Here is a 19,974-nt window from a genome sequence, read left to right on the forward strand (position 1 = left end):
AGCAAGCCAGGATCCAGCCTGAAGAATAGGGTGAAGATTTTCAAGTCCAAGCCTGAAGAAAAATCTGAAGAATAAATCAATTGTCAAGTTCCCTTCTAACGCCAAAAGCCAACGAGGAGGAACACTTCGTGTATCAAGTTCAGCTCAGAATAATGACTCTCTCATCATTTGAGAAGTTACGAAGATTCAAGTCAAGACTCTAGAAAGTTGTATAGATATGATCTTTTACTTGTATCTTTTTTTCTATTTTTGTTTGAATGTAAAAAACAGAAGTCGTTAACCGAAAACTAGATGGAATCTCGCTCAACCTTTATCTCTTTCTCTCATATTTTTACCCCATGTGAACTACATGTGACCTGATTCCCTTAAAACCCAGAATACGTAGGCGGTTCAAAACCAGGACTCGGTCATATCTTTTATTTTATTTTATCTTCGCTTTAGAATAATCGGAGGGTGAAAAATCATTTCTTTGTCTACTTTTTTGTATGAAAACTCTTTGAGATTTCAAACAAAAGGGGTAAAATTTAGACACGTGATTTTTGATCCTCCTCGAATTTTCATTTATTTTTTCGATATTAATTGTTTATATTTGATCCGATATTATTTTAATTCTTATTTTATTTTGAATAAATTTTTAGTTAAAAAGTAAATAACTAAATGAAGTTAATTTTAGGATATTTTATTTTTATTCCAATTTTTTAAAAAATAATATAAAAATAAAAAATATTTTTTTAAAATAAATAAGTTAGTAGTTTTAGTATTATCTTAATTATATCTATTTTTGACTATTTTTAAACTTTTTAAATATAAAAATTAATTAGTTATTATTATTATATTTATTTATTTATTATTTTTATTTGTTATTATTATCTTTTAAAAACAATATATATATATATATATATATATATATATATATATATATATATATATATATATATATTTCAAATTTGAAAATGATCCTATCCTATCTGAACAAAAATTGTTCCCCCATGAATCCTACTATTTAAAGACTCTTCTCCCCAGAAAAAACCAACGTACAATCTACACAGCATTCTACCTACACATTGAACATCAGAACAAACGGAGAAACACAAGGCCAATAAAAAAAAGAGAGAAAAAAAAAAAGCAAAAGCGGAGAAGAAAACGAAGAAAAGAAAGAGTGATGGATCAAGTTTTTAGTTTTCGTTTGAGTTTTCGGGGATAACGTTCTTAAATCTATGTTTAATTAAAATCATCACACAGGTTCTAATTCAAATCTTTTTTTTTTTGTAAGTTTCGCTATGAATATAATTAAAGTTATGTTAAGGATCTTACAGTTTAACATGTGATGTTTTTTTTGTTTACTGTATTTAATTTCCATTGTTACATTGTGAGTTTTTTTTTTCTTTTTATTTATCTGGGTGATTTGTTTTTATTAATGATAGATATTAAAGTTTCTGAATAAATAAAAATGTAATGCTTTTCTTAAAAAATATCCATTTACTGTTTTGCTTTGGATTGATTTTTGTTTTAGTGAGATTAAGATTTTTATTTGTTTGTTTGTTTGTTTTAATGGATTATAAGAAAGTTTTTTTTCTTTAACTAGTGATTACGAATTGGATCGTTCCATTATTGATGTTTACTCCAGTAATGATAGTAGTAATATTTATTCTTACAGTGAATGTGGGAATGAGAAAAAGTGAATAACAAAGGGTAGTGATTCTTCTAATATTTTCCATCCACCTGCACAGGCATCATATTTTGTTTCCTTCTTACACACCTTCACAGATATATACACAACACTACACACACACGACACGCATACCTCACTGCAAACACATTACATCACACAAATACACTGACACTAATTTTAGAAAATACATTAAAAAATAATATGGTCAGTTTTTTGTGAATTTGTATTATTATTTTATTATTATTATTATTATTATTATTATTATTTTTGTTTTTTGTATTATTATTTTTTTTCCATTAATAAATAAAAAATAATTTGATTAATATATCACTTTAAATGAATTTTGTTCAAATTTTATTGTTAAAAGGTATGTAGCATTTTAAATAGATAAAAATTATTAAAAGTTTAAAAATAACGAATTAACGTCTTTAACACTAGGCAAATTCTTAGGCACGTTAAAATATTCGTCTCAATAAAGAATGCGGCGTACGCATCTTTTTGAGACATTTAAAAATTTAAGGATGCAATAATGCACTTTGGAAAATATTTTTCTAAAATTTAACTTTCAAATTTATTTAATATAAGATATATATAGACATATTAGATATTAAAAATGAGCGAATTAAGGCCTATAAACATAAGTTATCAAAATAGTTTAAGTCAAGATAAGTCAATAAAGCGGCCGTACTTGAACCACGAGACTCGAGGGGTGCCTCACACCTTTCCGTCGGTCAATAGAATTCCTTACTCGGTCTTCTGTTTTTGCATACCAATATAAAGAGTCATTTCCTTTTGATTGGGGATTCAAAAAGGTGACTTGGAACACCATAGCTCTATTCCAAGTGGCGACTCTGTAAATAAAATAATCCCTATTCAAAATCGTCACTTTAATTAGAAAAATCCTTCGACCCCGATCTCTTCGGGCGAAAAAGGAGTGTAACATATTTAAGCACAGCTCTTCAAAGAGTCATTCTTTATTTCAAACTCCTCCTTTAATCAGAACTCTCATTGCATAGAGTTCTACTTCAAGTGAGACTCCTTCTTCAATTCCAACTCTTGTCTCCTTAGTGTTGTAGTAAAACTCCAACTCTTTAAATCAGCACATGTTTATTTATCAGAATCTTTCTCCTCCCACACATAAGACTCTTCAAGATATACTCAGAAGTGAAACTCCTTCTTCACGTAGGACTCCTTTTTCAACTCAACTTGCTTTCCCTTATCATTAAGTATTTGAATCAAATTCAACTTGTTATATTCCCCACATGATCAGTAACTTGAGTATATCAGAATTAGGCTTGCTTAGTCGTTCCTGTCTTTAAGCAATCTTGTCTGCATCTATTAGTGAAACTGGAAATCTTCTTTCCTATGAGTGGACCAACTCAAGTAACATGTTCCATTCATGTGTCAGTTTGTCAATCATCAAAACTACATAGTACCCAACAAATTGACATAATTAGTTTTTACTATTTTCTCAATATTTAAGTGTTAAAAATTAATTAAATATATTTATGGTAAAAATTTTCCTAATCACATCAGAATTCATGACAACTAAATACGTTTTTCATTAGTTTAATAACTATAAATCAACTAAATTTGATTTTAAGAAGTTCTGAAAAATCTAGAATAAATATGAAAACGTTACAATAAGAAAAATTTAAGAAGTATCAGAATTTTATAAGTTTTAAGTACGTAAGAAGTATATAATTAATCAAAAGTTACACGTGCGAGGTACGTGCAATTAAACTAGTTAATTCAAATTTGTACTGCCATATTTGAATTTGAGACTTCAAATTAAAGATGAATAGGTCCTATCACAAACCTTTAATGATACTTTTTCGGCCATTTTATAGTGCCACATTGTGTTTAATAGGTTCAAAATTCGAAACAGAATTTTATTAATTAGTACTCCTTGGTTCTAATTTATGTGAAATTGTTTGAATTGACATAAAATTTTAAAATAAAAAGAAGACTTTTGATATTTGTGGTCTAAAAGAACTTAAATATTTGTACGATTATAATTCATTTCATTATCGGTAAAATAAAAAATTTTAAATTGAATTATTTCTAATTGTAGAAAAGTGATCTTTTTCTTTAACAGACTAAAAAAGAAACAATGTTACATCGAGACAGATGGAATATAATTTTATCAATTGACATGATTAAATTGAACTGTCATTAATTTATATAATAAACATGATTCTTTGTCTTTTATCAAATGACAATCTCAGGACTGGAAAAGTCAATCCAAAGTGGAGTACAAGGAATCAAATATTGAAGATCAATGCACCCACAGGTCATCCATTTAATCTTTTTGGTTTGCTAATTTTATTTTTTAACTAAATTTTTCCATCCAACTCTATTGAGAGTGGATGCCTTTGATTAACATAAAAAATTACAAATAAAAGAGGAAAGCCTCCCTTCACCTACTAAGAATGGGACACTCCCCATTCTATGGTAAAGTAGGATTTTTAATGAGCTCCCAAAAACATAAGGAGGTATCAGACCTCTTCTATACATAACCCTCAGGGGACATCAAAAGTATAAAAGCTATGCATGCCTCTTCCCATAGAGAAAGAGTTCATTTTGGTAATATTTCTAAGGGATGGAACGCTCATCCTATTCATATTTACCTCTCCTCTGGCTTCTCTCGGAAAATTGTGATGGTGAGTGATTCATATAATATTTTAATATTCCAGGCCCCAATTTTCCAAGCAATCAACTACTTTATTCTCTTTTCTATAGCAATGTTGTATGCACTAATTATCCAGTTGCAGCAACATATCCTTTATGCCGGAAATCTTGTTCCACAGGTTCCATAAAATATCAATATTATTACTAATCTAATCCATCAAGAGCTTGGAATCAATCTCTATTTCTAAGTTCTTGATACCATTGGTTACACACCATTGTAGACCAATTTTCAGGGCATGCATTTCAGCCATGTTATTAGTGAGAATACCTAGAGCAACTCCATAAGCTATCTTCATATGACCATACTCATCTCTAACTATGTCACCTCCTCCACTCGGACATGGATTTCCTTTCAAACAACCATCTGTATTAAGTTTGTAAAAATTAGCCTTTGGTCTAGTCCATGTGATAGGAATGTAGATGTTCTTTTCTTTGGCATTCTTCGAAATATTGTAAAATTGCTCCCATGACATAAATGAATTTATGTCGCTAAATTATTTATTATCAATTAGCACTGTCTGCATGTTGATGTGTACAATAATGCTCCTGATATTCGTATGAATGTCCTCGAATCTATGTTTGCACCTAGCTTTCCATATGTACCAAATAATGACACTAGGTAGAATTTGTAGCAATATCTTTTGAACTGGATTAATTCCCTCAGAGATCCACCAATTCATCAACAACAACCTCAAATTTCAATGTCTCCGATTTACACCAAAAAGTCTGTTGTAGTATTTCCATATATATTGTGCTATCTGTCCATTGTAGAACAAGTGTTCCACATTTTCCTTCTCATAAGACCTGCAACAACAACATCTAAAAGGAAGATGGACTTTGAATCTAGTAAGGTTTAGATCCACTGCCACCTTGTTATGTAACTCTTTCCATAGGAAAAAAAAAATCTTATAATGGTTCTTGTTATGCCAACCGTTCTATTAACTAGAGAGGTATTACCTCTTTTACTTAAGAAATTCCAAGCAGATTTACTAGTAAATTTTCTATCTGAGTTGACTTTTCATATTGGAACGTCCTCGAGATTGGAAAATTTAATGGTAATTGCTTTTATCAAATTTACAAAGTCAACAGGAAGAACTTAGTTAAGTTTGTTAATATTCCATTCTCTATTATGCATTAAATCTGAAACTTTAATTCTAATGGAAGTAGAGACATTAAAAATTTGAGAAAGTCTACCAATACCTATCCAATTGTCCCACCAGAAGCTGGAATTGCCCTTGTTAATCCTCCAATATATCAAATGATCTATTTCATCCTTGACCTTCATTATTCTTTTCCAACTATGAGAATGCTTATAACTCCACTTCCTATCCACTGGATGAATTCTTTTAGAGTATTTGGCTTTCATGAACTTAGTCTAAAGAGTTTTATTGGTCCTAAACTGCAACCATATCTTGGTGCTTGAGCTTTTAGAAATGTCCAATATTGATCTGATGCCAATACCACCCTCTTCTTTAGGATAATATAACTTATCCAAAGCTGCCCAATGATATTTTGGCTTCCCCTCTTTTCTTCCCCATAGAAAATTGGCAAACATCTTCTCCATTTGGTATATAATAGTCTTTGGGGATGACAAATAGAGAATATATATACAAACATAGTATTCAATACATGCTTGATTAATATAATCTTACCTCCTGCTGACAATCTGTTACATTGCCATATTCCTATCTTTTTGAGGATTCTTGTAGCTATATCTGCAAAGTATTTAATCTTTTTTGTACCAGCAAACAAAGGAAAACCTAAATAGGTGATAGAAAATTTTTTCTTCTTCACCTGAAGGATTCTAGACTCTATATTGATCCTTTTATCAGATATGTCCTTGTCCATTATGAAGCAACTTTTTCTTCTATTTATTTATTGTCCAAAGCTCTGCTCATATTTCTTTAGGCAATCTGTGATCAACTCTAGCATTTTAGTTTTACCTGAACAAAGATAATTAAGTCATCAAGATAAGATAAATGATTAATTTTTTATCCAATGGTATTCATAGTGAAACCATTGAAAAAAGTATTTTTAGAGAGTTCACTAAGAATTAAAGAAAGGACTTTTGCAGCTATTATAAAAAGAGAAGGTGATATAGGATCTCCCTGTTTGACTCCTCTTTGGGATTGAAAGAAACCATGTCTTTTGCCATTGATGATAACAGTATACCAATTATTTGATAAGAGATTCCACATATTGTATATCCATCTATCATTAAATCCCATCCTTTTCATAACCGTACAGATAAATTACCACGAGAACTTGTCATAAGATTTATTCATATCAATCTTAAAGACAATATTTCCCCCTTTGTTCTTTCTTTTAATCTCATGGATTATCTCTTGTTCCATTAGAACATTCTCACCAATTTCTCTTCTTTTGATGAAACTGCTTTGATTGTGAGAAATGATCTTTAGGAGAATGTGAGTGAGCCCGTGGTTCATGACTTTAGAGGTAATTTTCTAGGTAACATTACTAAGACTAATAGGCCTAAAATTAGAGAAAATTTAAGGTGACTCTGCTTTAGAAAGTAGAACCAGACATGTGTTGGTAAAGTATTTAGGCATTTGAGCACTGTTTTGACTAGATGAATAATGTTTCGTCCAACGATATCCCAGACTTTTTGAAAGAAAAGTGCACTAAAACCATCTGGCTCGGGAGAATTATTAAGATTAATACCAAACAAAGATTCTTTAATCTCCCCATCAGTAGGCTCCACAACCAGTGTTTGATTGTCTTCTTCTTTAATACATTGAGGAATAAGATCTAGAACACTGTTGTCCACCATATTATTTCCCTAGGAAAAAAGATGTTGTAGAATTTTGCAGCAGCTTTGCCTATCTCTTCTTCACCCTCTATCCAATTGTCATCATCAACCTTGATTCTATGAATTTGAAGAAAATTTCTTCGTTCTTAGATAATAGAGTGAAAGTATTTAGTGTTTTCATCTCCCTCTAGATTCCATTTGAGATTTGCCTTTTGTCTCCAGAATATATCAACATATTTATGTTGTATGATCAATTCAGCTTGATTCTATTCATATTTATTCTGTCAGTTGGGTCCAGTGTAGTCATGTATTTTTTCTCACTTTGTGATGCCTATTTTTTAAGCTGTTAAGTTTTCTAAAAAATATTGCCAATATTGAGTTTAGACCAAATACTCAATGCTCTGCTAGTATGCTTCATTTTCTGATATACCTGCCATAAAATATTGCCATTAATCTGATTATCCCAACTATCTCTGATGATGTTCTGAAAATCATCATATTCTGGATAGAAGTTAATAAATCTAAAGTACTTTATATGATAGTCAATGTTGTTGCCGAAAGCGATTAGTAGAGGGCAATGGTCAGATCCAACTCTTGGAAGATGATGAACATTACAATGGGAGAATCTATTATTCCAAGATTTATTGTAAACCATTCTATCTAACCTCTTCCAGATAATACTTTGCTCTTTTCGCTCATTACACAGGTGAAACTACTACCAGTATAGCCAATATCAATAAGAGAACAGTCATATAAGCACTTCATAAAAGGGATACTCTTGCTAAGTTTATGGGGTTTTCCCCCTAATTTTTCTTCCGCACTTAGTATACTATTAAAATCACCAGTAACCACCCAAGGAGAACAGATAGTAGTAGCAAAGGCTCTCATGTACATCCATAAATCCTCCCTACCCAAAGTAGTTGATTTAGGATACACTATTGATCGAAAAAAGTAATGACCTTTCCATAAAATCCTACAAGTAGTCATTTGTTCTTCACTAGAGTGGATCGAACAATCCAAGCCATGTTTCCAGAAGATCCAAATCTTGTTGCTACAATTTGCAAAACAATTATGCATATCCAAAGTATTCTTGTACTTCTTAATTTTTATCTCTTTAACAAACTGTTCCTGAATCGCAACTAAAGAGATCTTATAACTATAAATCAAGAATCTTAACCTCTCTATTGAGGCTTGATACTTCATACCCCTTATGTTCCAATTGAGAGCTCTAATCATTGAAAGATTATTTAGATTTTTTTTCAAGATCCCATTTTAACTCCTTGTGTTATGAATACCCGTGGCATCCAGCTCACTTTTGTATTTAAGAGTTTGCCTTAATATATTTTTCTTTTCTTTATCCTTCATTATTTTACTATTATCTTTCCTTCCAATATAAGTGCATTATTTTACTTCATCTGGTATATCTCCTTCCTCTCCTAAAGACTCCTTAGAAGTGTCCTTTTCTTCAGATGAGGTTCTGTCGGCCCATTCATCTCAGGATTCTGAGTCTTCATCATCTGTAACATTTTTCTTTTTGTTGTTACCTTTTGGCTTGGACTTACCTGTGCTAACTAACTATTCTTCTTCTTCCTCCATTAGCTCATCAAAGCTATTTTATGTGATAGCAACAACTGCTTCCTCACTTATTTCCCCAGGTTCTTGCGCCCTTCCACAAGATCCAACTTTCCTTCCTAACTTCTTCTTGCTTTTTTTACTTCCCACTTCTTCCCATTCACCATCAAGAATATCTATTTGGAGTTCCTAGTTGTTTTTTTTATGGTTATAGCGTTATTTGGTTCTGGAACTGTAGACTCTTTTATATTCCAACTTCATCATTGATATTGTTGCTATTATCCTTTGCAAGATCCTTTCCTCATTCATACATAGCAATATTGGATTTATCTTTTGGCACTTCATGTGTCATAATTTATTTGTTGGCTTGTTCTTGATTTCCTCAATGTTATTCACTGTTGTGATGCCCTCTTGGTTGACAAATCCAGCTAATGAAGTAGGATGAGGCTTATCAATCCCAAATATGTTCCCAGTTGTCAGGTAAGTCCCTTTAGGGGGTTCACTTCTATCTCTAAAGCTTCATTTTGAGGGGGCATTGTTAATCGATCTCTCCCTATATTTTGAGTTTCTTGACACTCATTTGGATTATTTTGTAACTCATCATGATTGTTTGTAATACTCTTGGGTTTTTCTGTAGAAGTTTAATCAAGTCTATGTGTCTGTTGAGCTTTCTCTTATGTCTCTTTCTTTTTTGTTTCGTTTTTCTTTTCCAAGACACGATAATTGATTATAGAGTGACCAAGCTTCTTACAGTGTTTGCAATATTTTAGAATACTCTCATACTCGATCTTTTGTGAAAAAACTTTCAATGGAGAGTTTTCATCCTCCGTACCCACCCAAACATTGTGAATTAGGGGCTTAAGAAGATTGATTTCAACCCTCTTTTTTTGCCATACTTGGCCTATTCATTGTTTTGGTGCCCGTCATGCATATAGAATAGAAGACCTGGGAGTAAAACCTATATCAAAACTATAGAAATGTCCTCCTCTGGTTTAAAATTCGGAGTCCACTTTTGCAACCAAATTTGATACCCATCTAATTCAATCACCCTTTTATAAAGAACTAAGTTAAAATCATCATCATTGTTGAAAGTTATGAAAATATTGAAGTTATCATAAACACCTATCTTGACTGACCCTTTTAACAGAAACTTCTTAGAAAACCTAGATCTAATAATATCTATTTAGGGGCGAAATTTTAAGAACCTATCGACAATCGTTCTTTTACACGGAGTTTCCATGATTCCATAGTAATCAGATGCTTTAAAGATCACTGCAGGCATCTTGTTGTGAACTGACCTTCGAGCCATCACCATCCCTTTCTCTTGATGATTTGGAGTCGCAGAAGAGGAGGGTTCTGTAAGAGAGGACGCATAAGATTGGTGATAGCCATTGGCAGAGATAGGTAGGGGATTACCCCCACTAAATTGAGGGCTTTTATTGAGAGGATTCGGTGGAGGATCGCTAAGAGGCGTCCTTATCAGAGAAGATGAGAAAGGTTAGTGGCTATAATTTATAGAGAACGACAATAAAATTATAGAAAGGGCATATATATATGTATATACAAAATATATGTAGAAGGATAGGCATGGTCAGTTAGTGAGAAGTACGTATTTGCGAGAGATTCACCAACATTATATGTAAAGTCTCACTTTTATGATTTCTTCGTAAGAAGAATATACCACAGCTGCATTACTGGCCTATTAATGATACCCATAAGTGCTAATCTCTCAAGTTTGCTGTGCAATGGGGAAACAATCACACCCATAAGGTACACTATACTTTAATTTAATTCTCACACCTGTAAATATGGATGAGTAATACAATGATCAAGAGGCAGAGCGAGGCTTTCTGTTGAGAGGATTCAAAATCTGAAGAAAAACTCATCAAAGGGGGTTCAAGATCTACAATATATATATATATATATATATATTATCATATATTATTAGTATAATTTTTCATCGAAGGGAGTTCGGATGAACCTCCTATTACTAGAATGGCTCCACCTCTACTTTGATCTCACATAAAGAAATAAATCTTGGCCTTATACAACGTCAAAGCTAGCTTAGGAACATAATTGTCCAATCCATATAAAGAGATCATCTATCCTAAAATTGATTAATGTTGGACTTCTTCAATACTCTTTGTTCAAAGTATGTTGTCCCGTGCTGCAAACTTGATGAAATAGCTCAGGTATGTCACTTGTAAAATGGATAGGGGCTAGTAAGTAAAATATAGTTTCGATAATGCCACGTGGCCAAATTTAGTAGTATAGTTTTGTTAGTGGTTAGTGACACGAATGAACCAAATGTGTCACAATAATGTCATAAATAAACTCAATTATTAACATATGACATAATTGAGCCATTTTAGAAAGTTCAGTGACTTATTTGAGATTTTTCCCATGGCAATAAGAAGTTTAAAGTTGAATTATTTCTTAATAAGAAATTGTGACTTTTTTGTGAGATAAAATGGAAAGCATGCCATTTAAATTGAGTTGGATAGAGTATATACCCTTTTAATCAATTTCTTTATAATACTTGTTTAATTTAACAAACCTTTATGGAAATTTGAGAATTTACAGGCAGAAGAAATAGGGAAGGTAGGCAATGAATTCATTCATGAAGATGGAAAACATCTTTGATTACATATACCATCTGTTGAATGAATATGGAAAGTTGCAAAAATTTGATCCAATTGTTCCTCCAAATGCTATTGAAATTTGTTCAGAATCATTGGCATGTCCTGCAGATTATGTTATTTCATGTGAATTTTGGGTACACGAATCTGTATATATATACAACACTAACTTCAACAATAGTTCATGTATAAACAAGAACACCTTTGAAGTTCTTTCACACCTTCAACACAAGATTACTAAATAATCTATCCAAGAAGTGTGTTAGATTTCAGAAAATAGATGAAATAGAATTTAAGGCCAAGTCTCCCAACTTCACGGAGTGTCCTTAAGGAATAATTCCCCTCACTGTACCCGAGGTTATGGAATCTTCCTCTCAGGATAAAATGGCCAACAATCCGAACAATAGCAGTACCTCAAATTATCGAATTTTGCTAACTCACTCAACAACTTAATGATCACACAGAGTTTTTGTTAAGTATATAACTGTTTTTGCTGTCAAAATTCATATCCATACCTGAGGAAAATAGCAGGTATTTATAGCCTTAACTGTATCCTTTTAGAAAGGATGCGTTCGTTTAGCAGAAAGGCACCTTTCTGTAACAGTCATGTATCTTTCCTAGAACTGTGCTAGGACTGCATCCAAAGTGCAGCTGCAGATGATATTTTACAGATTCCAGTGAGCATCTCCATTTGAACTACATCAGTAGTTTTTGATCTGCGTGCACAGATCGATCGCATTTTGAAACAGTGTGCCTTTTCTTGAAGGGTCGTGTTCCTTAGTGATATGCATTGTGTATGCATTGGAATTGCGCCTACATTTGGAGAAATTCAGATTTTGGAATTTTGGATTAAATTATCACTTGTAAACAGGTTTTAAATAAATTTTTTCTAAAAAATTAGATCTCATCGATCGATCATTTGACAAATTCAAATCCAAATCCAAATCCAAAGCTGAAGACGAGCTAAGCGAGTGATGACAATGACAACGCAAGGTATCTCTTATTTATTGCCTCACTTACCATATGGAGTTAGTGTTTCTCATTATAAACACTCACAAGTTCTCTTCTCCCACCAATGTGGGAGAAATGAGTGAACTTTCCAATTTGAGAGTACACTTTCCAAATTAGTGTCTCCCTTCTCTCCACTATTTTTCCTTATTTTTCCATTCACATACACCTTGAACCCAACAATCTCCCACATGAATGGGGAATGACTATCTTTCAAAAAAATTACGGACAAGCATGTGATCATTTAGCAAAGACTGATTACATCTAGATAAGTAGTTTCCCTTTGAAATTTTTGTAGTGCACATGCATCGGATGCACTCGGTCAATCGGTAAATTTGATATGTTTGAACTGTCGAGCTTTAATGTACACCTAGACAACACATGTCACACAACCAACCTTTTACTATTTATGGTTCTCACGATTTTGTTCTTTTCATCCATGAACACGTCCCAGTTTCATGAAAGCTTAGAGAATAGGCCTTTACTAACATTCTCTTTGAAGCCGTTTCCACTTCGCCCTCACATAGGTTATTTCTAAACGGTCAGTCCTGTAGATTAAACTATTTGGTCAAATCTTCTAAATTTAGATAATCATTAAAAGACTTTTCGCTTTAGTCTTATCCTTGTTTACTATACATTTTCTACATCATGAGAATGGGTTGGTTAATTGACAATGTTGAACCTGTCAGACATAACTTTGTTTGATCTCTTTGAACCTAGCTCTTGGAATCTCCAATCTGCTAGGTAGAGTTACCGCCATGCTAACTTGTCCTAGGCCTTAAACCCATTCCCTTGGATGTCTTTTCCATTCCTTCTCTAGATAGGCCTTTTGTAAGTATATCCGACACATTATCCTTTGACTTTACATAGTCAATAGTGATAATTCCACTTGAGGGAAGTTCTCTAATGGTATTATGTCTTCGTCTTATGTGACGAGATTTACCGCTACACATCATGCTCCCTGCCCTACCTATTTTTTCTTCGCTATCACAGTGATACATACTGGTGCCACCGGTTTGGGCCAATAAGGAATATCTTCTAAGAAATTTTGGAGCCATTCTGCTTCTTCACCAGCTTTATCCAATGCGATAAATTCAGATTCCATTATAGAGCGAGCACTACAAGTCTGTTGGGATGATTTCCAAGAGACTGCACCTTCACCGATAGAAAATACATATCGACTTGTGGATTTTACTTCGTTCGATCCAGTGATCCAATTTGCATCATTATATCCTTCAAGTACCACGGGATATTTATTATAATGCAAGGAACAGTCTTGAGTGTATTTAAGATACCCCAAAACTCTTTTCATTGCCATCCAATGAGTTTTGTTGGGATTACTCATGTACCAACTCAATTTACTAATAGAACTTGCTATATCTGGTAGTGTACAGTTCATTATATATATTAAACATCCCAATACTCTTGCATACTCCAATTTTGAGTCACTTTCACCTTTATTCTTTCAAAGTGTAAATCTCACATCCAATGGAGTCTTGGCAATACCGAATTCCATATACTTGAATTTTTAAGTACCTTTTTGATATAATGAGACTGTGACAATGCCAACCCTTGTGGAGTTATATGAATTCTTATTCCTAAGATCACATCCGCAACTCCAAGGTCTTTCATATCGAACTTACTCTCGAGCATTCATTTTGTTGTATTTATGTCAGAAATATCTTTACTGATGATCAACATATCATCCACATATAAACAAACAATGACTTGGTGATTCGGAGTGTCTTTAATATAATCACATTTATCACATTCATTTATCTTGAACCCGTTTGCCAACATGGTTTGGTCAAACTTTGCATGCCATTGTTTAGGTGCTTGCTTTAGTCCATATAACTACTTAATAAGTTTACACACCTTATTCTCCTTTCCTAGAACCACAAAAACCTCAGGCTGTTTTATGTAAATTTCTTCCTCCAATTCTTTATTTAAGAATGCAATTTTCATATCCATTTGATGAATTTCAAGACTATATACCGCCTCCAAGTCAATTAACATTCAAATCAATGTTATCCTTGTTACTGGCAAATATGTATCAATGTAATCAAATCCTTCTTTTTGTTTGAAGCCTTTTACTACAAGTCTTGCCTTGTATTTGTCAATAGTACCATCCGCTTTCATTTTCCTTTTAAAGATCCATTTAGAACCTAAAGGTTTATTTCCTGAAGGAAGGTCAACCAAATCCCACGTATGGTTGCTTAAGATTGAATAAATCTCACTGTTGACTGCCTCTTTCCAAAAGGATGAGTCTGATGATGATATCTCTTTTATAAATATTTGAGGCTCATTTTCTAAGAGAAATGTTACAAAATCTGATCCAAACGAAGTAGACGTTCTTTGACGTGTACTACGTCTTGGATTCTCTTCATTATGTACATTCTCACTTAGTTCATCTCGAGGTTGTTTAGACCCCCCACTAGGCTGTTCATGCCTAGTTTTATACGGGTAAATATTTTTAAAGAATTCAGCATTGTCCGATTTAATTATCGTATTTTCATTTATATCCGGATGTTCGAATTTATGAACCCAAAACCGACATGCTTTACTACTTTTAACATATCCTATGAACACACAGTCTACCCTCTTAGGTCCTATCTTAACCCTTTTAGGCATAGGAACTTGGACCTTTGCTAGACACCCTCACACTTTGAAATATTTCAAGTTGGGTTTCCTTTCTTTCCATTTTTCATAAGGAATTGATTATGTCTTACTATGAGGAACTCTATTGAGCATACGTTTGGCTGTAAAGATAGTCTCCCCGCACAAGTTTTGTGGTAAACCAGAAATTATATGTAAGGCATTCATCATTTCCTTCAATGTTTAATTTTTTCTTTTCGTAATTTAGTTAGACTGAGGTGAATACGGGGCCGTAGTTTGATAGACGATTCCATTTTCTACACATATTTCAGCGAAGGGAGATTCATATTCTCCACCCCTATCACTTCTTATCATTTTTATCCTTTTCTCTAACTGATTTTCAACTTTAGTTTTGTATTGCCTAAATGCATCTATTGCTTCATCCTTACTATTTAGCAAGTAGACATAACAGTATCTAGTACAATCGTCAATAAAAGTTATGAAATACTTTTTCCCACCACGTGATGGTGTTGACTTCATATTACAAATATCAGTGTGTATTAAGTCTAAGGGATTGGAATTCCTTTCAAGGATGCTTTGCATACTTTGATTCTACACACGTTTGATACTTTGATTTATTACACTCAAAGTTTGGCAAAACATCTAAGTTAATCAGTTTTTGTAACATTTTGTAATTAACATGGCCTAAATGTTCATGCCACAAATTATAATACTCAAGCAAGTAAGAAGAATTTAAATTTTTATTGATTTCAACGTTCATTACATTCATCTTATAAAGGCCCTCGGTGAGATAGCCTTTTCATACATACACTTCTCCTTAGCTAATTACAATTTTTCAGAAACGGTTACACATTTGAGTCCGTTCTTTTTTAGAAGTGAAATAAAAATTAAGTTACTACGTAACTCCAGAACATACAAGACATTGCTAAGTATCAAGACCTTTCCTGAAGTCATTTTCAAGCCCACTTTTCCTGTTCCTTAGACCTTAGCCGTAGCGGAGTTATCCATGTAGATCATTTCTTCTACTTAAGTCACAGCAAATAACGAAAAAAACTCTTTGTTGGCACAAACATGGCGGGTGGCACCAGAATCCATCCACCATTTGTGAGGATTCCCTACCAAGTTGCATTCTGAGAACATAGCACACAGATCAACACTTTCTTTGTTGGACTCAACTATATTAGCTTGGTCCTTTTTCTTATCTTTCTTCGGGGCACGACAATCCGTGGACTTATGGCCAATCTTGCCATAATTGAATCATTTTCCCTTGAATTTCTTCTTAGGTTGATTGCTTCCTTGTTCAACTTTCTTTCATTTCTTAGAATTATTTTGGTCATCTTCTACAATATGTGCTCTATTAATTGTAGAATTCCCTTTTGACCTTTTCTCGGAAGCCTTATTATCCTTTTCAATATGCAGTCAGACAATAAAATATTCGACAGTCATGTCCTTGTATTTGTGCTTCAAGTAGTTTTTGAAGCCTTTCCACATAGGTGGTAGCTTCTCAAAGATATTTTTCAAATATATACCTTCCGCTGGGAGATCGTGGATGATTACTTGTAATTCCTGCACTTAAGAGACAATTGATTTGCTATCTATCATTTTAATGTCCAGGAACCTTGCAAGAAAGAATTTCTTAATTCCCGCATCCTCTGTCTTGTAGTTTTGTTCTAGTGCCTCCCACAATTTCTTCGATGTCTTAGTTCCACTGTAAACATTATAGAGGTCGTCTTGGAGACCACTTAAGATATAATTCCTGCAAAGAAAGTCCGAGTGTTTTCAAGCCTCTACAATCATAAAATACTCTTTGTCCAAGGTTCCCTCGGGCATCGTAGGAGCATCCTCACTAGTGAACCTTTGAAGGCATAGAGTGGTGAGGTAAAATAACATCTTTTGTTGCCATCGCTTAAAGTCAATGCCCGCAAATTTTCTGGACTTCTCCACAGGTGCCATTGGTTGCGGAGCGTTTGCTTGACTTGTTGAGGCAATACTAGTTGCCCCTACAGTCATAGCCGCATCTTGCATTTGACTTTTGTTAGTCATTTTTCCTGTCACCACAAGACAATAAAATTTAGTATTTTCAGAATACTACTTATTAACAAGTTGCAATAACTTAAACACCTCTCTTTTTTCTAGTTAACAATGAAGTTTTTATGACTTCCAATCATCAACCAAGTGATTTTCAACTTGTGATGAAGATTTTATGTATTCAAATCACTAGTTAAATTCAATAGGAGAAGAAGTTTACAGCTTTAATCTCCAAAAACAAGCAATACAGATTTTGTAAAATTATTCTTTCAGATTATCAATTCATGCATATTTCGGGTACACGAATCTATACATATATACAACACCAACTTCAAAAATAGTTCATGTATAAACAAGAACACCTTTGAAGTTCTTTAACACCTTCAACACAAGATTACTAATAATCTATCCAAGAAGTGTATTAGATTTCAGAAAATAGATGAAACAGAATTTAAGGCCAAGTCCCCCGACTTCACAGAGTGTCCATAAGGAATAATTCCCCTCACTGTACCCGAGGTTATGGAATATTCCTCCCAGGATAAAATGGCCTACAATCCGAACAATAGCGGTACCTCAAATTATCGGATTCTATCAACTCACTCAACAGCTTAATGATCACACAGAGTTTTTGTTAAGTTGGAAGTGTTTTTGCTGTCAAAATTCATATCCATACCTGAGGAAAATAATAGGTATTTATATCCTTAGTGTATCCTTTCTGAAAGAATGAATTGGCTCAGCAGAAAGGCACTTTTCTGTAACAGTCACGTATCTGTGTTGGAACTACACCAGGAATGCATCCAAAGTGTGGCTGCAGATGACATTTTGCAGATTCTAGTGAGCATCTGCGTTTGGACTGCATCCGCAGTTTCTGATCTACGTGCACAGATTGGTCGTATTTCAAAATAGTGTACCTTTTCTTTAAGGGTTGCATTCCTTCGTGATGTGCATTACATATGCATTCGAATTGCGCCCACATTTGGAGAAATTCAGATTTTGGAATTTTGGATTAAATTTGTATAAAAAATTAGATCTCATCAATCGATCATTTGACAAATTTAAATTCAAATCCAAATCCGAAGTCGAAGCCGAGCGAGCGCCGCCGCCGCCGCGAGGTATCTCTTATTTCTTGCCTCACTTACCATGTAGAGTTAGTGTTTCTCACTATAAACACTAACAAGTTCTCTTCTCCCACCAATGTGGGAGAAATGAGTGAACTTTCTAATTTGGGAGTACACTTTCCAAAATGGTGTCTCCCTTCTCTCCACCATTTTTCCTCCATTTTCTATTCACATACACCTTGAACCCAACAAATTGTTTATGGGGGGAATTTATGGAAGAAGCTTTAGAGAAATCTCCTAGTCATATTGATCCTTGTATCCTTTCACCGCCTTATGACCCTCAACAACTTAAGGCATTTGTTGAACAACAAGTTAATGCCATAAAGCAAGTGGAAGCATGGGAAGATGAATATTGGTCCAATCTAAACCAGGGTCACTAGAACTCTTTTTCTTAAATTTGTCATGGAATATTGGAGCTAGCAATCTTGATTTTGGTAATTTTGTTTACAAAATGCCATTTCTTCAATATATAGATTTTCTCCTTTAGGCATAAGGCTTCGAATCAAATGCTCCATTATGCTTTTTTTAGGGTAAAATATATCCTGATATAATATCTAAACCTAATTCACGAAATTAAGGACTCAAGACACAAAAATTAGCAACCACAAGACAAAGAAAACAACACAATAAGAAAGGGGATGAAGAAGAGATGCATAAAAGTAAAGATAGGCAATGAGACCCTTACTATCATCAATGATTAGCACAAGAAAGTGTATCAAACATTTAAACACACCTCATCAATGGTAGTTCAAACCTCACTCTTAGGTGGACCAAAGAAATTCACACTCCTCAATCACACCTTTCTTGCCAATTGATCAACACAAGTGAAATCCATCAAATATATTAATCTCTCAAGTTTGGATGTCTTTTACAAAACCTACACTAAGATGGTTTTTCCAAACCCTACACTAAGGAAATAAACTACACTAAGAGTAATACTCTTTTTTAATTCATCAAAGTCTTATAAAAAATGAAAGCTAAATGTCTATTTATACTATTACAAGATAATATCTAAAATACTTTAATGAAGGCTGCTCCTTTGGAGTGTAAAAAGGTAGTCTCAAAAGACCATAATATCCCTAATTTAAGGCATTTTTGGAGTGTATTCAAGGCTGCCTTGGAGTGTATTCAAAGCTCTTCTTCACGTTTTAGCAAATGCACTCCCTTAGTTGAAGGAATCATGCTCTCATAAGCTCCCATTTGCATGAACAATGCTTGAAAAGGATCCAAAAGGGTCTTCAATCCAAAATTTGAACCTTGGACAAAAGCTTGAACTCTTGGTGCTCCTTGTGCTTGTATCAGTGTCCCCTATCAAGAAATTCTTTATTCTCAAGATTCTACTGTCAAGGAATTGTATGCTCTAAGCCAATCTTGGGGCTTCACGGGTTTATCCTTTAGGTTTTAACCCAAAAGGCACTTCAACAGTTAAGTCCTGAACTTGGCGTTATATGATTCCTAACATCCAGACCTAGTATATGCCAAAGTCAAGTTTCACAATGAACCTCCTTTTGAGTTCAACGACATTAACATTGGTTTAACTTCTAATCAAGAAAGATATTTTATTTCACTTTTATTTCTTTTAATTATGTGCCACAAGTTGATGGATGAAATAGAATAGGATTAATTGTAAACTGGTAAGTAATCCTATTTTCTTCTTTTCTTAATCTAATTGGGGCAGTAGAGAAAAATAGAGTTTAAAATCTGTTGGAAAAATATTTTACACTTCAAAAAGAATTGTTATTTTCTGATATTGCTAGCTTTTGCCGTTGGTAATAGGCCATTAATAAGGCTTAGTCAATTCTATTCCCGAGTCATTATTTTAGACAACCATAATATTTAGGGGAAACTACCCGAATTAGC

General features: G+C 33.4%; 1 pseudogene; it reads left to right on the forward strand.

Moving 5' to 3' along the window:
* The window catches only part of LOC124898556, a 40,222-nt pseudogene extending 21,728 nt beyond the window's left edge, over positions 1–18,494 (forward strand).
* Positions 18,495–19,974: the final 1,480 nt, after the last annotated feature.

Source organism: Capsicum annuum, chromosome 5, assembly GCF_002878395.1.
Source record: "Capsicum annuum cultivar UCD-10X-F1 chromosome 5, UCD10Xv1.1, whole genome shotgun sequence".
NCBI lineage: Eukaryota > Viridiplantae > Streptophyta > Magnoliopsida > Solanales > Solanaceae > Capsicum > Capsicum annuum.